The 20633-nt window shown below is 46.5% G+C and overlaps 1 long non-coding RNA gene across 2 annotated transcripts; it reads left to right on the top strand.

Annotated features, from left to right (window-relative positions):
* The first annotated feature begins 16334 nt into the window (after positions 1 to 16334).
* LOC135233815 (uncharacterized) lies at positions 16335 to 19062 on the top strand. 2 transcript variants are annotated; one of them, XR_010323949.1, is made up of 3 exons: positions 16335 to 17364; positions 18170 to 18296; positions 18427 to 19062. It is a non-coding gene; the product is annotated as an uncharacterized LOC135233815 (long non-coding RNA). The 2 variants fall into 2 exon arrangements; XR_010323948.1 differs by lacking the exon at positions 16335 to 17364 and having other exon boundaries at positions 17421 to 18296.
* The last annotated feature ends 1571 nt before the right edge of the window (positions 19063 to 20633 follow it).

Below are 20633 nucleotides of genomic sequence, written 5' to 3'. Positions count from 1 at the left end.
TATTAATCTGTGGCTTTATGTATCTACAGATATATTTCACATACTTTATATTCCTAAGTCTCTCTTGCAGAAGGAATGCCAACCTCATTATGATGTCTGGGTTGAAAAAAAAAGTACAAAAAAAAAAAAAGATTCTACAGATTAACGTTTGAATTTAAGAGCATTTCAGAATAGTTCTGCCGTGCACAGCAAAGACAAAGTTTAAATTGGCTAAAAGTTAGCTGTAGTCACATTAAACCTGTAGAGCAACGGAACGGGCTGGCATGGTATGAACAGCTCATTAAATTATGCACAATTTTTTCCCCCCTGCATGTTCGCTGACTATGTGCTCTCCCTGTCTATCTTGTTTATGTTCATTATAGTCTTTGACGAGACAAGCTGGGTTGTTAGCATTTCAGACAGTATGCGTTCATTACACCTGAGTTTGCAGGTGTGCATTTATTTATTTATTTATTTTTGTGTTTCATGTAGAACAGCAGTACATGAGCTGAGAGATCATAAGAGTTTTTTTTAATTTATTTTTTTTTTAACTGGCGCTGGTTAATGCCGTGTCAAAGCAGATTCCCCCCCCCGCCTTTCCGCAAGTCCAGACGTGCGAAGCAGAAAAGAAACGGAAAAATGACTGGCAGCGCTGAGTGGGAAACAAAGGCAATGATTAGTCATCTTTTCTTCCAGAACGGCGGGGTTCTCTCTTGGCGTTGACGCCGAGCTGAGATTGAGCAGCGCCGAGCTCTCCACATAAAACCAGCTGAAGTGAAGGAGACTGACAGACCGCGCCAGTCTGGGCCATCTCAGATCCAGAGAGGATGTGCTCTCCCAATTCTCTCCTGGAACATGAGTTTCATATTTCACCGCATAGCTACACATCTTAAACCTGTACTGGGATATTGGGATGCACCTACTCTAAACTACAGTTAAAAGTAATTTCATACATCCACAGATTATCAGTGGTGCAGTCACGCTAGAAAGGCTTGGGAAATACTGTTTATAAATAAGGATTACACCATAGTCGTTCTGCCCCATGACTATTCTTTTTCAGCCCAAAATCAGGTTGACCCGGGCCTGTTTTTGACAGGAGCGACGGGGCGCTCTGTTCTCCCGTGAGGCGACGAAGCCACAGGGGGGCCCCATCTGCTCGGAGCGATGGCCGTGGCGGAAGGTGCCGGAGACCGAAATGGCAGAGCCAATCAAAATCTGGGGCTGTCACTCCGGCCTCCGCAGAGTTCCAGCCGCCCCCTGACCCCCCGAGCCCCCCGCTGTCACCCCCACACCTGAACCAGGCCGAGGACCCCCCCCCCCCCCACCGAGGAACGGCTGGCCGTGGTGCTCGTGTGTGCCACAGTCCTGAGTTGGGATTGGAGGGCTGGTGGGAGGGGGGTGTGGGGGGGGTGAGGGGGGTGGGGATGGATGTCGAGTCCGAACCTGCCCGTCAGCTAGCAGCGGGGAGGCAGGGTCGTAACGAGGGGCGACGGCTAAAACGAATAAACACATCACCGGAGCTGACAGCTTGATGAATGTGCGGGGGAGAGAGGGGGCTGCTGGGAGATGTCTGGGAGAGGCGGAACCCAATTGCCGCTGCGAAACGGGGGGGGGCCGGGGCGGTCTGCAGGGAACCGTTTGCTGGGGTACACCGCAGAGGAACGGGGGACAGCTTTCGGGGGCAGGGGTGTGAGCACGTTTCCCCCCCTAAGAGTGCTGAAATTGATCTCCATCCAAAATGGCAGCACTGTGGGACTGCGTGTCACTGACCCAGGCTGGTTTAAACAAGCGTAGAGGAGAAGGACCGGCTCAAGGGGGCCTTAGGATACTCCCAGTGCGAACATAATTGTCACATGTTTACACTCGCCTCGCTCATTCAGTAACACTTTATTCTCCAAAGAGATTGATTAGCGCTTGACAGTGACATATCCAGGAATTCATTTGGTCCCACCCCCCCACAAATACCCCGTCCTACCCCCTGCCCCCACACACAAAATGTCCTGACCCCATCTATCACAACATAACATTTGACAAAAAAAAGATCAAATTGACAACAGGATAATAATAATAGCAATAATAATAATAATTAAATAATTGGTTTCCTACCTCACACAACCAAATCTAGTCTCCTCATCTTTGTGCAGAAGATGTCCTCGGCTGTCATCTCAATGTCCCTGCACTCTGATAGCAAAGCTGGTCCACCATTCGAGAGAGCAACTTCTTCTACACAGGCTGTAGTGGCAGTTGTAAAGTGTTTTAAAAAACACTAAGAAGTTTTGGAACACTTGAAAAGAATTCTTCATTACAGGCATATAATCCATCAACTGGACTTTCACGGGTTGGGGTTAAACCTGAACCGGGTAATTAAAACCTCAGTTAAAGCAGCTGGTGACACCACTAACTCACACCACCTGTGTTCTTGGGCCTAAACCGGTTACTAATTTCAAGCTGAAACCAAAAACAGGAGAAGCTGTGGCGCTCCTGGACCAGGATTGCTGACATCTGTTCTGAAATCATACATGCAGCACCGGCAGATCATTTTCATACACAGGCATACGCCATCATATGCCACGCCAATATGCTATTTGAAGTTCGTAACATTTTCTGATTTATTTAGGAAATTATTTTCTGTTTGATAATTAGACGGATATTAAACTTGGCACCTGTCACCAGCGCATAAGAAATGTGAAAAAGGGGGCAGTATCTCATCTCAGCTAGACGTGAATATATATTTCCATTATTGGACTGTCGCCAGCTGTTGGTCTGCCATCTTTTCGAAAACCGTCACTGCTGCAGCTCACTAGTGGCAGAACCATTCAGCAGCTTATTTATGAACAGTCCGTTCTCAGCTCGACTGCATTGCCTAAACCAGGCACACTCGAGTCATCTGGCCCTTAAGGGTCAGTATTGCTGCTGGTTTTCTTTTCTACCCGATAGTTAATTGATTGATTATTGCCACTGATTGGACAGAGATTTAATTCACCTGGTGTCCCAGGTTTAAATCAGCAGTACTACTGGCCCTGGGGCCAAGATTTGCTTATTCCTGGCCTAAAATGGCCACTATTGGACCGCTGTAGTCAGCTGACTGTGTGGTAGAGAGGGTTTATAAATCAAGTGAAAAAAACTGAGATGTTTGCAAACTACATTTCAAGTCACTTAGTTTATGAAACGGATGCACTAAATGCAGTAAGAAAAAAAAATGTATCATTGATTTTTTTATGAGATTACACAGCATTTGACTATTCTTCACATAATAGGTCCCAGCCAACACACTGAAGTCTCCTTTTATGATTTAATGTATGTGGGTAAATTATTAAGAAGAGCAGGTGAGGCCTTGTAATTCACTGAACGTGGAGCTTAGAGCAATGGTTGGGGACTGTGTAAAAGACACCCCGCCTCCTTGTGTGCTGAACCTCAGTCCCCCGCCCCCCTCTCCATCCCCGCGAACGCCTCCCGGTCACATGTCACCGCGTCCTGACAGGCCCGCTTGATTCATTCACGCTTTTCAGTATCTGGAGTGACGGCAGGTGAACCGGCTCCTGTGGAGAGATATACGAGGCAGAAAGGCAATGTAGCTAAACGCATATAAAGAGAGATTTTGGATGAGAGGCCTCCTTTCAGATCTGCTTAGCCGCACTTTGACGGATGCTTTCTCTTTCACCTCCCGGCTGATACAGATAAAATTGGACAATTTGGGGGGGGGGGATTTACAGGGCAAAGAGCTGTTTCTTATGTGTGTCTTATCGAGGTGTTAAAGGCACCTCTGAGAATATGCTCCGAGCCCTACTGAACTCATGAACTGGAGAACCTGAATTATCACACAATAGTTTAGAGTGTATTAGAAATTGTGTTTATTATTATTATTATTATCAGTAGAAGTGGTAGTGGTAGTAGTAGAATAAATGCCAAAGCCTTTATATCAAATATATGTCGAGAAAAAAAATAAACCAACATAAATGTATTATTAAGTGTTCACAAGGAATCATTTTGTACGTCAGCTGAGATGGCTTTTGGAGAGCCCTCATTGAAGTAATCAATAAAATGACATGACAAGTAAGGCCTAAAATCCAATGCACTGACAACAAGATGTCTCAAATAAACCTTTATCATCAGTCCCCACAAGACTACAGGTCATATAACATAAAGGACACTGATACGATCCAATGATTCAGCTGCTTGAGCCTTTTTACGGGATCCATACTCTAAGCATGAATGCGTTGGGGAGCAGATTATGGATCTTGAGTAGGCTCGGACAGCCGACTGTCACCTCTTCCAAAGTAGAAGAGGAATTGGGATTGCGTGGGCATGGTAGGACTCCACTGCAGGACAAACAGCCAAACAGCCAATTTCTATCTCTGACAGCATTTCTCAGGGCTGATTATCCGTGTATGCAGCTAGATATATACTGATAGACATAGAGCACCTGGCATAGAGCACCTGTTGCATTTTGTTCAAATATTTAATTTCCTATTGGGGTAACCAAGGTCACAGATCAAATGACAGGGGCACCATTAAAAGGAAGCTATTTCAGAACAACAATGATGGGTGGATGACAGGGCGGGGCAGTGGGTATGTCAGGGTTATCGTATGATGCACGATTTTCTCTCTGTGCTGTTTTTTATTCACAGAGCCCAGGTGAAAATGTGCGTGCTCTGACATCAATCATTCTCTGCATGTACGTGCAAAAGAGGGCCCCCACGCCCGCTACTCAATCATCGCACTGTAAACAGAACATTACCATTCCACAAACACTTCTTCCCCAGCCTGCTCTTTGCATCGCGTTCAGAGCAACATTTCAGTGCCAAGATGAAAAAAAAAAAAAGAAAAATGGAGAATCTGTGCGATCGCACGCGACTCGCCCCCCAGGATAAACCGCTATCAGACTCGGCAGCGGGCGCGGCTTAAAGGTGAGCGTCACCTTAGCTTTCAATCCGCTAACGGACGCGCCTCGGAGGAGATTGGAACACGGCGGAAAAGCGCGAGGCTCCCCCCGGGGACACGTCCTTGATTGGGCCACTCCGCGGCGTAGTCGGGGGCGCAAGCCCCGCACTGCCTCGCTCCCCCCCCCACTCCCCCAACTCCCCCCCCTCCCCCCTCCCTCAGCGGCTGCTTAATAAACTCCGGCTCAGCTTAAGCTCATTAACCTTCACTAGCAGCGCGGTGCCGTGATGACACGCTTTCAATTCGAGGCTGTTGTGTAAACACTGCCTGATGAAGCCACGCTCTTTATATTACATTTCTGAATTTAGCGGATGCTTTATCCACGGAGACTTGCAGTACACGGGCTTGCATGTTTTCGTAAACACCTTCGCGCACCTGCGCGTGTTTTGCCGAAGCAATTCGGGTTAAGTGACTCGCTCGAAGGCGCGACGGCTGTGTCCCGGCTGGGATTTGAACCTGCAACCTCTCGGCCGTGAGCCCACTTCCCCAACGGCTATGATACACCCGCATGAGAGGGGTGCAGTCGAGCTTGCGGGATGTTTCTCTGATTAATTTAAAGGAAGGAGAGATTACGTGACAGGCAGTTGGGGGGTGTTTACACGTTGAATTAAAAAGGCGAGAACATAAGCGGTCCTCTTTAATGGCTGTTTACTTTGGGCTCTCACAGCGTTGGAGAAATGAACAGTAATTCATCTTTATTTTTACTCCCACGTTTTACAACTGCAGATCAGGTATATGCAAATGATATCGACTGTAATTGCAGCTTAACATTAATTTACCATTTTTGGAAATGCTGAAAATTTGAAAATGCACTCAAGGGAAGTTGTTTAGCCGGAATCTAACGACTGTAATTAAATCTGGCTCACACTTGACAAGGAACTCTCTATTTTATTGTAAGAAAAAACACCACAAATCGCTGCTATGCAAAACGTTACATTTTAGTACTGGTCAGACTTACAGAATTAATCAATAGATGAATCATACTTACAGTATGCTGCTTCTCACCATTTATATGGGGACTTTTGGTACAGTGGAATCTAACGTGTTTGAGCGTTCTTGCACCTCCCATTTATTGAAACGCAAGGGAACATTGGATTCGTAACACAAGAATCTGAAGGTGGACAACCTCAGAAACGTCCAAGAGGGTGTGCCACCCTCCAGAGGCCATTTTACGCCCGAATGCTCACCACAAATTAGCGGAGGTGAAGACAAATGTTTTAAAGCCAGTTAAACTGGTAGATGGTTCGATGAACAGATTCAGAGATCCAGAGTTGGCCAGGTCTTTGGGGACCGCCTGCTCATCGCTGGAACCGCCGAGGGGGATGTAATGGATAAAGCCAGGATCTCGGTTTAAATTTGTCTTCTCTGAAAGACAGTGCCTCGGGTATCGCAGTGCCTTCAAAGCCAGAGCTGTCAGGGAGCTCTCAGCTAAATTATTCTTCCATAAACCACCAAGGTGGCCACAGAGCAGTTTTTTTTTTTTTTAAACGCTTGTATTGCCAGTGCTACCGCTGGCTGTTTTACCTATGGCTATTTCCATCTTGCGCTCTGATGCGCAAACAGTTCCAGCAAACTGCAAAAAACAAGCGGTCTATAAGTGCATAACCTTGACCAGGGGATGGGAGCAGGATTCCTGGAGGGCTGGTGTGTGTGCTGGTTTTCGTTTCCACCGATTACCCTGGCTCAATTAGCCAATTAGCTGAATACCCCAAACGGCTGTTCACTGCTGTATTAGACCACGGTAAAATATTCCAGAAAGGGACACAAGAACAGCCTTCAGCTGTCATTCACGGTTTTATCATGAAATGTATCTATTATGTCAGATCACAGAACTGATTGGGATAATTAAGAAATGAAAACCAGAACTTAGCATAAAAGAGATAGGGCTCTTTAGGAACAGGGTTCCTTCACTCCCAGCCTACATGTACCATCACAAATCCAGACCGTTCTTCGGAAATTTGATAAACCCGATGAAATTTCAGTGAGCTTTTTGAAAAGGAAGGTTCAGAGGTTCAGCAGACAGAAATTGGATTATTCTGGAGACTCTGAGCTCTTTCAGTTGAAGAGAAGTGAAATGGCATGAAATCTAGAGACAGATATGATCCTCCTATGCCTCCCTCAGGGTCCAGTAAGCCTATGTACTCTCCCAATGGCACAAGTCCATCTTGGGTCATGTGACGACGTGTCGTGGCACAGTGCTGCATGCACGTTCACATCAAGCTGTGTCTGGAGTGTGTTACCAGGGTAACACCCCCCCCCCCCAAAGGCGTAGAACCACCCATCTGCCACCTGTCACCCCCCAACCCCCAACCACATTATAAATGCATTAAGACACATGTTTCGGTATGCGACCCCTGGACCAGTAGACTGACCCCTCCCCCTGCCCATTGAACACATTTATAAATTTAAAAATAACGTATATATAGTTATATACATATATAGTCTTGTTAACATCCTCCTAAATTAATCCAAAACACCCAGTCAAAGCCTTAACATCAGAGCTAGGTGGCGCTACTAGGTTGTGTTCCTACCCGGTCCTGCTTTCATGATGACCCTCCTGGCGAGCCGTGATTTATTCGTAACGATACCTATAACTCGGGCGGTGCGCTCAGTCAGGTTTCATTTAAAAAGTCAAGTGGGGAGAGGGCGCGAGTCAGCCTCTTCCCGCCCGCAGTCTGATATCGAACTCAAATTTGCCGTCTAATCTGGGCGCCTTGCACTCAGCGCGTGGGGTACCTGCGTTTTTTCCCCCCCTTCTCCACGCCCCGGGGGAAATGCGCGTCTGATGGCTGCATGCGCACTCGTCACGGTTCCCGGCCTGCCTCGCCAATTGTCTTTTTCTTCCCCGAGCCCATCTCTCTGGGGGATTGGCTGATGTAGCATTTTTTCTCTCGCCCCCTTGGCAGATGTTCGCTCTTAGTGACTGCTGTCATCCGGCGAGCCGATAATATCGCGCGCTGAGAAGTTTATTACCGCATGTCCTCATCCATACGAACTGCCGCAGCCATTTATTCTGCAGCGGGGGAAGGTTAAGAACCGCAAATCCCAGAGAGGATTAATGCCGAAAGAATTGCTTGATTGCACAAAGGTCAGCAACCTATTTATAATCCGCGTTGGGGCCTGACAAATACGGCCACCGGAATGAGAATATGAAACAGCGTAGCACTGAATCAGCACTACTACAAATGCCGTAAAAACTACTGAAGAACGGTGGGTTTTAAATAAACCCTTGCATAAAACAACCAGAGGAATGTGTATTTCCTTTGCATATTTACAGAGAATAGAACGCACAGATAGAATTGTCTCCAAATTATACCGTGTCATCAATTTAGCATAGCCTCGCAAGTAATGCACATTCTTAAACAAACGTGAAGCATATTGCAGATTACATTCAAGACACAAACTGACAGATACTTTGTCTTGATAAGTATGCATTAATGATAACAAGGAATCTGCTCAAGAAACCTATCTCAATGGGGATTTGATGAGACTCGCCTTAAATTCCTTGTGACAGAAAGAATGTTGAAGATGCACAGTGCCATCTAGTGGCAACATATTTCTTGCTGTCTGCCCAGCCTCAAAATTGCAAGCTCACATAACTGTATGGTACTGCGTACATACTGTGTACTTTCGCGTGTCTAATGGCACAATCGATAATTCACAAGGTCTTGTATCTTGTAATGTCAAAATAATCTACTCTTTGGATAACCTCCACTAATACGGTTCTAACATAGTCAAACAGTAAACTGAAGTCAATTAAATACTAATAGATGTTTATATTGCCTCGATAAGAAAATTAAGTGTTGATTGCAAAAAACAAAAACAAACAAACAACAACAACAAAAAAAAAACCCCAACATACGAAGACAATGAAACATTAAGAATGTAGAATTTATCTCAGTGAATTTTTCTAGAGCTAATCTTTACAGACAGAATTTCGAGACAATCTTTGCGTCACAGTGTCTGGCCCTAGGGTATAAATGGAATGACGCACAGTTCTAAAAACCACCAACTATCTGCTACAGTGTCCAGTGCTCCAATCAGTCAAACGAAAGGTTTATTGTACTATGAAGCCAACCCTTGCTCTTCATCCTGCCATTAATGTGCAACCTCAGACTGTGTTGTTTGGACATGCGGCCGCATGTCTTCATGCAAACCCATTGCGTCGCTCTGTTGACTGGCAGCTGTGGCGTGTCTCCGACTGCGTTCGTAATGATGCCGAAGGATGTGTTGTCACAGTCCCCCAGACTGTCATTAGTCAAGGATTAAGCGGCTTTTGAAGTCTAGCCTGCTTCGGAGAGAAGGCACTCCAAAAAGCAGCACCCAGGCGGGAGAAATGCAGCCTCACTCAGGAGAGTGTTTACATAGCAACGATTTGTGTTTGTTTATTTTCCTTGTCGAAATCTCAGCGGGCCTCTTAATAGTTCTTGCACGGCTAATAGAGAAATGGTTTAAAGCTTTTTTTTTGTACACAAACACGAGTGTGATTCATTATACAAAGCCAGTGTGGGTTTTTTTGTGTGTGTGTGTGTGAAAGACTTCTGCATTTTTTCTCCATTTGTTAAATTCTCAGGCAGGGAACTCACACGCGAGAAACAAACAGCGTCACAGAGCTAGCTCTTGCAGTTTCTGCTCTTTGTTCGAGCTCTTTTGTCGAACGACTTGTGTGTTTTATTTACTGTTTTCCGTCTTCCTAACCTGGTTGACATCCCAAGCCTGCTGTGTCGGTGTGCGCGCGTGCTGTTTGTTTGCCTACTAATGTCACACTGAGGAAGAGAGAACAACTCCTAAGCCCAGACAGTCACACACCTTTTAATGCCATTTATCATATAGGTTACAATTTAAGTAACCATTGGCCGCTGTAAACTTGATTTACTGTAATTACATACTATGTATAAGACCAGTTACTACAAACCTATATACGTATTTGCATGTCAGTTCAATAATTATTGACCCCCTTGATGAAAATGAGGGGAAAGGGCTAATTAAACCGAATAACAAATAATGAGCTTTATTTATGTATGTTACAGGTTTGATGTCATTCTGCTTGTGGTGTTCATTCCCTTAAGTCCCATTCACAACTCTTTAACTACATTATATATCACGTTCCAATAGAGCAGAGGCCGGTTCATTACTCTAAGTATTTGTTAAAATCGCTCATTGAGGTTTCTTCAAAGCTCCTGTGCTCCGGAGCCCCGGTTCGCAGCGATAATTCATTCATCGCTTGGCTCAGATTTCGCAGTTACATAAAACATGTTTTATGATTGTGTTTAGTTGCTAATTTATTCTCCTGCCCCTCTGTCTTTGCTCTCTGGAAAAAAAAGTGTTTAGAACACTCACAAGTAATGATCCAGAGTGCGGTGTTTACAGCGTTTAATTTGAATGCCGAAGGAAAGCTGTACACTGATCCGTGTGTAAATTTAATTGCATTTCAATCCCAGCTGCTGAATTTGAATTAATTTCTGGGGGAATGTGCTTGTCTGCACATTTGCCGACTCCTTTTTTAATAAAGATGACAGCCAGGCAATATGTGCTGTAATGCGAACAAAAGGTGAAATCAAGGAAATCGTTTGTTGCAGCTCGGTTTTCCGGGTTCGCGAGCAGCCATTTCATTCCGGCGAATTCGCTGCGGTAAACAAACATGAATTGAGAAGGCAGAGAACCGAAACGTCAGACTGAATGAATTTCCGTGACATTCAAGAGAAAGGTCTCCTTCTTTTAAACTGTAACTTGGCTTCGCTGTTTGTTCTGTGGTCAGGCGATGGCATGTCTCATTAAGCATTCGAAAAATTGAGTAACGAGACAAAACGTTAAAAACTAGTTTCATGCCAATAAGGCAATAAATACAATAAATAGGCTTGCCTCGCAGCAAAAGGCCAGCATGTCCTGCCAAAACCAAAATTGCAACAGCGAGCAAACAGAACACACTGGATATTATAGCCGGAAGGCCCAAGAGCAACCAACGAAGCTCAAATTTAAAACTTAGGGGGCAAATTTTCGACCTTGGACACTCCTTTTTGGAGAAGAAAAGAATGAACATTACATCATAATCTGGAAAGATTTTTTCCTGGCTAACCCTCGAAGGTTAGGCCTAGAACATGTATCTTCCCCCCCATCGCCGTATGATGAATTGGGACATAAATGATGCAGAATAACAACATTATCAACAGCCCAACCCCGTTGGCCAGCTTCTCCCTGTTTCCCGGGCCCAGGGAACAGCGAGGGGGAGGGGGGGGAGGGGGGACAGGCAGGGGCGAGAGAACATAAATCTCCCGAGCGCCAGTCACCTGGTCTTTTAAAAACCACTGGAGTGCAAAAGTGATTTGATCTGTAATCCATTCCCATTGTTAATCTTCACGGGCGGGCTAATGGAAAGCGGCCTCTTCTCGGGCTCCACCTCATCAGCCCGGCTGTTAAAACCCCCCCCCCCTTCACCCCGAAAAAGCCGCCGCACGTCTAACACCCTGCCCCGCGGCAGATCCGGCTTCAGCCGTTTGCGCCGCTGCCGCCATCACCGCCGCCGCCGCCGCGCGCGGCAACCTTTAGAAATGTCAGTGCGTTAAGCCCAATGAATTCAAAGTGTCAGGCCCGCGGTGTCAGACGCCATTAGTTTTAATCCTGTTTGCCGTGAAAACCCACTTGAAAGGTAAAGGAATCTATATCTGTCTTAGCTCAGAGCCCCCCCCGCCCCCCCCCTTGCCCAGGTATCGCAAATCTTTCGGCGGCGGGGGTGACCTTTGGCTGGGTTCTCCCTGCAATATTTATCACGTCTCCTCGCCCCCCGAGCGAAAATGAGTTTGACTTGGGGGTGACTCGGGCGGCTGCCCCGCTAAGCAGGGGGTCTGGAGGGAGGGAGCTGCTTCGTCTCGGGACGGCGAGGTCTCCGGGTTCCTGCTTGTGCCGCTTCGCCGCCTCCCTCGTGCGGACATGGTTTTTTTCCCTCCTCGCTGCTCTTCCTACGACTCTGTTCTGAGACAGCCTCGCCTGCAGGGGTCAGCGCGGTGAGAGAGCGATCGACAGCCGCGTTTCCGCCAGTCGCTGGCTGACCTGAACCCAGTCTGGCTTATTGGGCAGGATGAATGAAGTCCCACTGGCACTGCCACTTGTCATGAAAATGGTACCTTGGACTGCAACATCATTATCAACCAATTTACATTTGGTACGGAAGTAACTTTGAATATAAATCACTGAGTTTGTGTAGCTGGTTAGGTACAAGGAGGTTACCGTAGGTATCAGATGAAAAGGAACCTTGAACGTTGGGTGGGTGGGTGGGTGGGGGGGAGGGGGGGTTGTTTCCATAGCAACCAGTTGCACGCCGCTTCACTTCGAATGCAAAACAGGGAAATGGTCAATTGAGAATGGAGAATTGTGAGCCACCAAACATTACCTGTGAAAATATCACCTCACCATATAAGGGGAGCTAAAACAATGGATAAACTAACCACTGGCCACCGAATTTCCTGAAAGAGCACAGAATACTGCATCGCTTAGAGGAGAGGACTTCTCTTGTGGAAATTCCACAGGATGCGTATGGGCGACCACAAATACAAAACACGTGCTTTTGGTTCAGGCCAGCTTTCTGTGGCTTTTTCAGTATCCACGTGCCAGACGGCTCAGAAAACTACAAGAACAGATTATGCGCACTATTATATACCAAATTCAGAAGGTTAGTAGGGTACCTGGATGTAGCTACTGGAGAAAAATGGCCTGTCTTCTCAGATAAGATGTTTTTTTTCTGTTCAAACCAGACTGGGGTCAAATACTATTAGAATTATTTGATCTTTTGTCCAGAGAAATATCCCAATTAACAACAAAACTACTCAAAATTCAAAAAGAAATAAGAATTATGTTCTTAAGATTGTTGGAAATGGATAGCCATTTCTCTTAAAATTTTCTCTGAGAAATGGCAATTTCCGACAATCTCAAGAACAAATTTTTTTTTCATATGATTCATTTCGGTTTTGTGAAGTGGCCCGTTTTGTTGACAGTTCCCATTGTGCCGCAGAAGAGCTTTTAAAATCGTACCGCTCGTCTAAAGAGCTGAAATATTTCAAATGTGTATCTGACCCAGGCCTGGTTGGTTGAGACTCCAGCATTCCTCAGTAAAACTCAAGTGGATGTCGCTCCGTTTCTGGCCGTGGGCGATGGGAGAGCGAGGATCCAGACTTCTGTTTCCTCAGCACTGCAGGCAGGGCCTCGTCGTGGGATTGTGTCTCCTCCCTCCCTCACTCCTGGGCTGGTGCCGGGGTTCGGGGAGGTTAAACGCGCTAAATCACAGCAGCGGAATACCAAGCAAGCCGGTCAGGGGAAGGCGGCGTCGACGGGCGCGTAAGTCAACCGCACGGCACGTCGGTTAAACGCTCCTGTCCTGTGTCTCCATCTGCTCCGGTCTGTTACTCACACAGGTTCTTTACCCAAAGCTCAGCCTCTCAGCGCCCACCCTCCAACATTCACTCACACACGGTTAATTTAAAAAAGAAGTCCGCATGTTTGGAACTCTGCCACTTCTTACGCACATCTGTTAGGGTGACCATATACTGGATTTCATAAAAAGGAGGGGACTGGGGGTTATGAACATAACACCAGGCCATTAGTTTCTTTATATATGGTATTTGGAATGAGCAAAACCTGACCAGAAATATTTTGAATTTAGAAAGCCCGTCTGGACGGCTGTTTTTGGTCCCAAATCTCAGAAATGTCTGGTAAAAAGAGGTCAGCCTACCTTTGCGCTCCAAGTCACAGTACTGCATGAGATCCAGGCGGAGTTTGTCTCTTACTGATGATAACTGACAACTGCGGGGCAGCATATTGAATCTTCCTAATAAGACATTTCATTTGTGTATCGGGGGGGACATTCAAGAGGAGGCGAGAAGTAGAGGTCAGGGAAGAGCCGGTCTGGAGGTGCTTTACTTCAGACTGTGTGATAAGCGCTAAATAGCGAGGGAATTTTTTGACGTAGGTAGGGTCAGCGACATTTTAAAAATCTCACAAGGACAAGAGCGCGGTCCTAAAATCAATTCTGAATTGGGCTGGCAGGCAGAGCAAGCATACCAAGGCAGAAGTGACAGGGGCAAAGGTTTTGTTTGCGATTCAGATCTCTACAAAAAATCTTTAAAAAAAAAATAACCTGCTGATGGCTGTACTCCTGCAAAGAAAAAACACGCCCCTACTAAACTGATATTTTACTCCAGAAAGACGCCCAGACTTTCAGCCCTGCTGCTGGGTTCCACAGCGGTTTAGAGTGAGTGATTGCTGCCGTAGGCACTCCACGCTGTGGCATATTATCAGAGTGTGTTATGCTGTGGGCTACGATAAGGAGCAGACAGAGCTTACGTACATACTCCAATAACAGGGGGATCTCAGTCTAAGGCAGTGTTTCTCAACCCTGGTCCTGGGGAACCACTGCCCTGCATGTTTCAGATGCCTCCCTGCTCCAACACACCTGATTCAAATGAACGGGTCGTTATCAGGCTTTTGCAGAGCTTGATATGACGACCCATTCATTTGAATCAGGCGTGTTGGAGCAGGGAAACATCTAAAACATGCAGGGAAGCGGGTCCCCAGGACCAGGGTTGAGAAACGCTGGTCTAAGGAGTGTAACCTGCATCCTGTAAAAGAAGATCCTGCAAAAAGCAGTGAAAAGACTGGCAGCAATTTTGCCAGTAAAAAGCTAGTTAATGAAGGGAATGGGATGGCTATTAACTAATGAGCTATTGCTGTTATTATACATGACTTTGGCGGTGATTTGAAAGAACAGTGAAATTCTGAAATTAAAAACATTTTACCATAAAAAATAGTCTTTTGCAGTGTACAGGCAGCATTTTTACACATTCACAGATTTGCCTTTTGTTTGTATCAGACTGCTCAGTCTATCTGTAGGCCTACCGCTTCACTAACATTGTAAAGGCTGTGAATGCGACACTCGGTAGCATTAATGGCTGCAGTTGCTTTCCTGTGTTTCTAAGATGGGGGCTTTAGATACATGCGGTGTAGATACAGTTCACCGCTTCTTTATGTTTTTCTACCCTTTCCAATGTTTTTTTTTTTTTTTTAGTGATTGCGCTTCAGCTAGCGGAAAGTTCTGGAAGCGCACGCAGAGCACAGCGTGTCCTCCCCCGTGTCGCCTGGCTGGCCGTGTATCAGATTGGCAAGATGTTGCACTCCGCCAACGCATAAAAGCTGCCTCCCCCACCCCCCAGCCGCCTGAATATGGTTGAATCCTGAGGAGAAGATCGCTCCATCTCACACCCTCCTTCAGACCTCCATCTTGTGTGTCGCCCTACAGACGGAAGCAGTAAGAGCTGCCCTGCCTCCTCACCCCACCCAGCCCTGAATGGTAATCCTGAGAGCCTCAGACCTCCATCTTGTGTGTCGCCCTACAGACAGAAGTGGGCCACATTACGCTCTGGCGGTAGGCTAATTTTTTGCGATGTGCGCTAACTGGCCCTACCCCTTTGCCTGGCTCTGGCTCTCGAATTTGAGAAGTCAAGTAAACGTTTTTTCCACCCCCCCTCCGCTGCGGGTTCGTACCCCAGATGTTTAGAAGAAAGACGTCCCCAGTCAGAGGAAGAGGATTTTTATAAAAATTCATCCGCTGGAATTTCAATCCGGAACATATGGCCTTCATGAAAGGAAGGCGTGCCAACCAACGGCAGCGAACGAGCTAGGGGAAAATTTGCGCCCGTTACTTAAGGTCAGCGAAGAGCCTGGAGGGGACGCAGCTTTTCAATATACCTTCTCAAACAATAACAAAACGCATTCCAGTGACATTGGAGCGCGGATAGAAGAGCTACAAAGTGAAGCTCTGCGGGAACGAAGCCAGCAGCCGAGATAAATACAGGTTCCGCTTTTCACAGTTCCTCGGTCGGGGTCGGCTCAGTGACAGAACCGTACGATAGCGGCCCGGCGGCAGGGCGAACGAGCACTTAGCCCCTCGACAGCAAATCAAAACCGCGAGTCGCTAGGAGAAAGGCGACTGGAAGCGACGATAGGACTCCGGCAGAACCGTTGCCCTGTCTTCTTGGAACTGCTCTTATTGCACTCTACGGTTGCGTTAAAAAGCCTGGTTGCCCACATCAAGGGGTGGAGGATCCTGTTTGTTTGTGGGCAGCATCCGCTTCTGGTTTTCATTTCCACCAATTATCCTAATTCGGTTAGCTGACGAGCTGTGTACACCAACACAGGTTTGCAGGTCGATTGTACCACAGCAAAATGCTTTATACAGCCTAAGGAAAGTAGAACAGACCTCAACTGCCCTTTGTAGACTTATCAATTAATGTAGCTAAGATGTAAGATAGATGAGAATAACTACAGGCTGAATTGTGAAATAATTCACTATTTTGGTTCTATGACACATTCAAACATAGCCTTAGAAAACCAGATACATCTTTGATGCTGCTGGTGTCATTTTTGTACCACTGGCTTAAGACTAAAAGCATGGGAAAAAAAGCATCTTTCTGATATGATCACATGTATAGCGTATAGCCAGATGTCTATAAATCACATAGATAGAAGGAACAAGACTGCAATCTTATTAGAATCCCCCATTCACTTTTATGGGCACTTCTTGCACAGCCCATATAGGCTAAAAGCTACAGCCCCAATGGATCACGCCTTTGGAATACGATTAGGCCTACAGCATATTTGCTTTGTGCCTGAGTTTTCAATGGTACTCTCCTCACCAAGTGGGCCAAGAGGAATGATATGTGAATTTGAACGGAATATTTGATGTTTGGCCCATTTTAAACAGACAATGAGAAACACTACCTTTTTGACTGATGAGGGCTTCTATGAAAATGAAACAACTGACTTTCGTTAGAATACTGGCGTTTGGTTTGTTTAGCTGGAGCAGGCCAGACGGCTCAAGTTAAGTAGTCTAATGTTACAAAAGATGTCTTGCCGCACCCGCGATACCTACATTTTAAAACTAGGCCAAAAGGAGTACCTCTTCCAAGTAGCCCAATTCAGTGGGAAACCCTCGGACCTGGAAACACAGCTTGTGCGGTACCATACAGCAACTTGCGCCATTGAAATAGGCTACATTGTGTACAGGCTTGTATGACAGATGAATACTTGCATCGTGACTTCAATTCAAGGAGAGTACAATCCACAGAAGTAAGGCTGAATTTCTTTTGCCATTGCGATTTCATGTCTCATGACCACAGAACTGAATGTTGATCACGACTTTGGTGAAGAAGATTCGTGGGAATTCTGGGTAAGATCCAAGCGAATTCTGGGTAGAATAAAACCAATAAAAAATGGAGGTTCTTGTGGATAGTTTGACACATAACACCAGTAGCCTACCCTACCAGCTTTGTCGCAATAATATCAGGAACTTTATAAGAAAGCATTAGCATACAAAACTGCCGTAATTTACACCTGTGAACTAAAGCGTCTTTGCACCTTCCTCCTTGACAAATCGCATATGAAATAACACATTTTCCGGTGAGTTAAACAAATGGCAATTCATCACCGAAGAACTGTAATGCTTTGAGGAATAATTTCATTTCAACACAGATCGCTCCGATTGCCGCCCGGGATGTATTCAAATGCTACGTCGGGCAGGTTATTCAGGGCGCTTAAATGTATTCAAATGCCAGATCGGATATTCAGGATCTATCGCTGTTCCCTTTGCCCGCCGCTGAATAAAACATTTTCATTGTAAACAGAGGGAAGTGTGAAGGTCACTCGGTGCAATTTCCAAAGCTATTTCATAGAGGGCGGGAGCCTAGATCAAACCAGACACAGTCTTTGCTCTCTCGCGCGCCGCAAAACTCCACCCGAAAGTAATGGCGATAGATTTGTTTTCATTTGGTTTGTCTACGCTGCCAAGCGAGTTTACAACCGCGTCGACACTTGGAACATCACATCACAGGCTACAGCGTTAACGGTTTCGCTAACGGTTTCGCTTGCTCGAAGAGGATTGGGCGAAATGCCAAAGTGGGCGGGTCGACGACTCCGGGTTCCTTGCCTGTCTGTATCTGTCGTTGATGATGATCCAATTGCTTTTTTTTTTTTTTTGGTAAACCAATGACAAGTAGACTAACCTCTTAAACAAAGTCAGGTCCCCGTGGGAGTAGGATAAAAAAATAGGCCTACATTTGCTAAGGCTTCAGTGACAGAGCAGACATAGCGTTGATCGACAAACGCATTATCTGTGAATGCCGGTAACGGCATTCGTTGACTATTAATAAAAAAGGGAGAAAAAAACAAAACAAATATTACAAAACATTCTGTATTCATGACGCAGGCCTTAAGTTCTTAACAATCAAGGGCGATGGACCATTTTTACCAGGCGCCTCCATCGTGCGGCAAGACCAAGCGGTGCATTCCACGGGATTCAATCAATTTCTAAATGCCGGTAATGAATTATTCAGGTAATGTGTACACAGGGAATGAAGGCTTGTGGATTTGGAGTTGTTTGTGTAATTGCTTACTTGCCAGAGGCATGACCCCTCTCTCTTCTCTCCCCCCTCCCTCCCCCCCCGCCCCCTTTTACATCTGCAGCCGCGCGTGCGCGCGAAGGAGCGATTCCCTATCTGATCACCCGTGCCCTTGGCAGATTCCATGTTGTCATGGGAACTGTCTAGACTCGTGGTCTGATACCGCGCTACGTTTCAATGCAAATGAATGAGAGAGAAATCAGAGCATTTTGTGTGCTATTGCTGTGGTAACATAAATTGCGTGGTCAGGATCTGACACATTTCAGAATTGCATTTCAATAGGAACAATACCAAGGATCAAACGTTATTCTTCCAGATGGTTTAGAGCAGACGTGAAGCGAACAATGACCTGGAAGACGGTGCCACAACTCCACCTGGTGGCGAAGTAGTGAAACAATACAAACGTGAGCACGGCAACAAGGCAAGCTGGAAAGGTGTACTCTCAAACAATTATTAAACTAATTAACGACATTAATTGATAAAAGAATTGTCAGGTAATTCTACAGGCCAACAATAGGTTAAATACTTAATAAAGCTTGCAGATGTTTGCTAATTAAAAAGCATTTCATGAGGGTTTGAGTGTGCATGCCTGAATTCATGTGTGTACACACGTATTTAATTGCATTTTTTGTGCTAGTCTTTCCTACCAACCACCCCTGCCTGATACAGCTTGTCTCCCGTTCAGGCGGATCAAGGTCATTCCATCGTGCGTGTCTTGCTGAATCCCCGGTTCTGTGTGTGGGCGTGTTTATGTCTTGTGTGTTGTCACGACAGAACCAGACACCAGGGGGCAGCAGATCTCCACCTTCATTACCCCAGAACATTCCTCGCCTTCTGTGTTCAGTGCAAAATTATGGCTCCTTTTGTCAGGTTATCACACGTTCAGATGCATCGGCAGTCGGGCCGGGCCCACAGACACCCTTTCCGCCCCATTCTTCCTGTCCGTCTTTTTATTTTTATTTTTAAAAATGACCTAATGCAATTATGTGCCCGATTGATCATCGTTCCCGTTTTTTTTCCGCTAAGACCTCATCAGCCGCTAATTAAAAGATACCCACGAACCTGCGGGATTGGATCGCCGTCCCAGAAGGACCGGGCGGCATTTGGCGGGACCGGCGAGGGCGGCTCGGCGTCGAGGAGCCCATTAATTCCGGGACAGCCGACGCGAAAGACGAACAGACAGGAGGTTATCTGCACTTTCCCTCCCGTGGTCAGCGCCATCCTTATTTCTTTAGGGGTGTTCAGGCACTTCAGGAGGGGGTTGGGGGGGCGCGGTTAACTCGCACCCGGGATTAGACAAGTGCATTCATCAGCGCAGCAGTGGGCTGGTGCTGGGGGCACGCCGACCCAATTTATCATCCCAGGACCCCCCCCCCCCCACACTCTCTCTCTCTCTCCTGACTTCCTGGGGGTTTCATTACGTTTTTCTACAGCCCTCCACAGACCGCCTCTCCCAATATGGTGTCCCTGTAAATGTTGAATGAGTGTACTGATATGGCTGGCTGGCTAGGTCGGGTTAGTGTGGGTGTGTTTGTGTGTGTGTGTGTACGTGTGTACGTGTGTGCATGTATTTATGCATTCCTGTTTGGGGTTGTGGTTGCATATTTGCATGAGTGTTTTTAAGTGTATTTACTATGTGTTTGTGTGTATGTGTGATTATGTGTATTTTTATGTGTCTGTATATGTATATACTGTGTGGATAATAGGTATATGCGCATGTCTGTATGTGTACTGTGCAGGGAATGTTCATGTGTGTGTTGTTCAGCCCACCACCTCAGCGCTCTGATGGTGATGCTGGACCGGTCCGGAACTGATGAGAGCAGAACTCTGGACCGGTCTGGAGCTGATTAGAGCAGAACTCTGGACCGGTCTGGAGCTGATTAGAGCAGAACTCTGGACCGGTCTGGAGCTGATTAGAGCAGAACTCTGGACCGGTCCGGAACTGATGAGAGCAGAACTCTGGACCGGTCTGGAGCTGATTAGAGCAGAACTCTGGCGGTCCGACTGATTAGGCAGAACTCTGGACGCTGAGCTGATGAAGCAGAACTCTGGACCGGTCTGGAGCTGATTGAGAGCAGAACTCTGGACCGGTGGAGCTGATACAGAACTCTGGACGTCGGACTGATTAGAGCAGAACTCTGGACCGGTCTGAGAGAGCTGATTAGAGCAGAACTCTGGACCGGTCTGGAGCTGATTAGAGCAGAACTCTGGACCGTCGGAGCTGATTGAGCAGAACTCTGGACCGGTCGGCGATGAGCAGAACTGACTGAG

Source organism: Anguilla rostrata, chromosome 10 (genome assembly GCF_018555375.3).
Source record: "Anguilla rostrata isolate EN2019 chromosome 10, ASM1855537v3, whole genome shotgun sequence".
NCBI lineage: Eukaryota > Metazoa > Chordata > Actinopteri > Anguilliformes > Anguillidae > Anguilla > Anguilla rostrata.
This window is presented reverse-complemented; position numbering and strand designations above follow the sequence as displayed.